Source organism: Cynocephalus volans, chromosome 1 (genome assembly GCF_027409185.1).
Source record: "Cynocephalus volans isolate mCynVol1 chromosome 1, mCynVol1.pri, whole genome shotgun sequence".
Classification (NCBI taxonomy): domain Eukaryota; kingdom Metazoa; phylum Chordata; class Mammalia; order Dermoptera; family Cynocephalidae; genus Cynocephalus; species Cynocephalus volans.
Window position 1 is genome coordinate 26,620,002 of NC_084460.1, and position 2,298 is coordinate 26,622,299.

Genomic DNA, 2,298 nt, shown 5'->3' on the forward strand with positions numbered 1-2,298 from the left:
ACATGATTGCTTCATTCCACAGAACAGCCCTGAAAGGTGGGGGATATTATTTCTACATATCATAGGAGAAAATAAGCCATGGAGGTGAAGGATTCACCCAACTTGTCATGGTTAGTGGATGGATGAACTGGAATTGAGCCCAGGAAGCTGGATATGATGCTGCCTCTTAGGGCAAAGGCTGGTGTGGCCCGAGGAGAGGGCTCAGAGATTATGGGTCAGGATTGTGGGATGGGTTGCTTTTCCGGGAGCCAGGGGCCTCCTGGAGAATCAAGCAAAGGCTGTGTTGGCAAAAATATGACTCTGGAGCTGAGATGTGGGTTCAAATCCAGATCCTGGTTCATACTGATCATTTAACCACTCTGAACCTCAGTTTCCTCATCTGTAAAATGGAGATAAATGATACCTCCCTCAAAGGGCTGTAGAAAGAATAAAAATTTATATATGCAAAGTGCATGGCTCAGAAAGAATTCTTTATATAGAGAAACTAGAACTATTGGGGTTTGGATCAAGGGTGTAGAGGAAATATTAGAAGTCTTTATGACATGTCACTACTATAAATATTCCAAGATGTGGCTTTTTAAGCCAACTTTTAGTTTGGATATTTTGGTTAAATTCTAGGAGATATTTGGGGGCTTCTATTATTAACTGACTCACTCATATTTTTTTGCAAAGAAAAAAAAATCAACTTGGTTCACAGTTAAGTAAAACAAGTAAAAACAAAATATTATCTGTTTTAAGTAAAAACAAAAATAGTCTTCAAGTTTGAGGTCTGATAAAATGGTATATCTCCTTTGGGCTTAAGACTTCTTGTTCAGTTCAAGTTCAACCCAGAACCTCTATCTCTTCATAACCTGGGAAGGGGCAGAGGTGTCTGTGCTTTCAAGTGTCTTCAGGTGAGTCTAATGAGCAGCCAGCATGGAGCTGGACCTGCCTGCGTGTCATGCCTGGCCCCTACCTACCCTCCTGATGCCCACAGCCATGACAGTGGAAGCAGGACACAGCCAGGTTCAAGGTCATGAGAGGAGGAAAGCCCAGGTTAAACAGGGCAAAGGTGTGAGTGCTTACAGAGCATCTCCAGGGGACCAGTTACCGGATGGGCCTGAAGATGCAGGGGTCGGGGTCAGGATGCTTGTGTTAGGACCCCAGCTCCTCCACCTCCTTGCTGCTTGTCCTCAGGGGAGATTCTCAGTCTCTCAGCCCCTCCATTCCCCATCTGTAAAGTGGGTTGTGCAGATCAAATGAAGGGATGCAGGTAAGGGCCTGGTTCAGTGCCTGGCACACAGCGGGGTTCACTGGATCTTAATGATTGTCATTATCATAGTCATCTTTTTTCCTAATTACAAGACTGAGAGGTCGGTGCAATTGTTTTTGCTATTTTATAGATGAATAAACTGAGGCAAAGGGAGGGGAAGTGGCTCGCCTGAGGCTTCACAGCTATAATTTGTACTCAGATCTGTCTGCTCCAGAATTTGTGCCCTTTTCTTTTCTGAGCTGGACAAAGCAAAAACTGAAGACTCCCAGCCATGAGTGATAATGCTGGGACTTAAACCATGATGAGCCAGGCCCAAGGTCTGTGCTTGTTGGGGACATAAGAGAACCTCCATCCTATGTTTCGACTCAGGCCACGCCAGCCAGACAGGACCCCATGGAGACAAGGCTGTGGAGGTTCCAAGACTGAGGGTTTGCAACAACTGGGCCTCTTTTGGAGCTAGTTATTTGGAACAGCAGAGAGGGGGAGCACAGGAGGTATGGTCTCACTCTCAGGCATATGGGAGCCGGCTGTCAGCTAATATGGAAAATGATTAAGACAGCTTAATTTTTTATTTTTTATATATACTAATAATGAAGCAGGAGGAATTTGGAGTGGGAGTTCTAGGAGGAGAGGGGAAAGTATTACAGATGTTGGAATCACGCACAGGGGATGGCTCTGGCTCTCATGGTACTGCAGCCCTGCAGCCAGGAGGGGTGGGAGACAAGAGAATCTGGTGGCATCTCATTGTGGGGTCCTCAGTGACTTGGAAAACCTCCATGGTCTGTCCAGGAGCAAGAGCGTGTCTAGCCTATGATTGAGGGTGGGCAGAAAAGCATGGTTGTATTCCCCAAGTCCTGGCATGACATGCACACCAGGCAGGAGGGCTGGGGGAACAAGGTAAGCCTTTGCTCAACAGGAGAGGCACAGCACGTGAGAGGTGGGCTGAGGAGGTCAGTAGAGAACTTGGCCTAGGGTAGCTAAGGCCCGTGGACAAAGGGCCATCAGTGGACACTCTAACGCACAGGAAGTCTTTCTGGAGCAGGTGA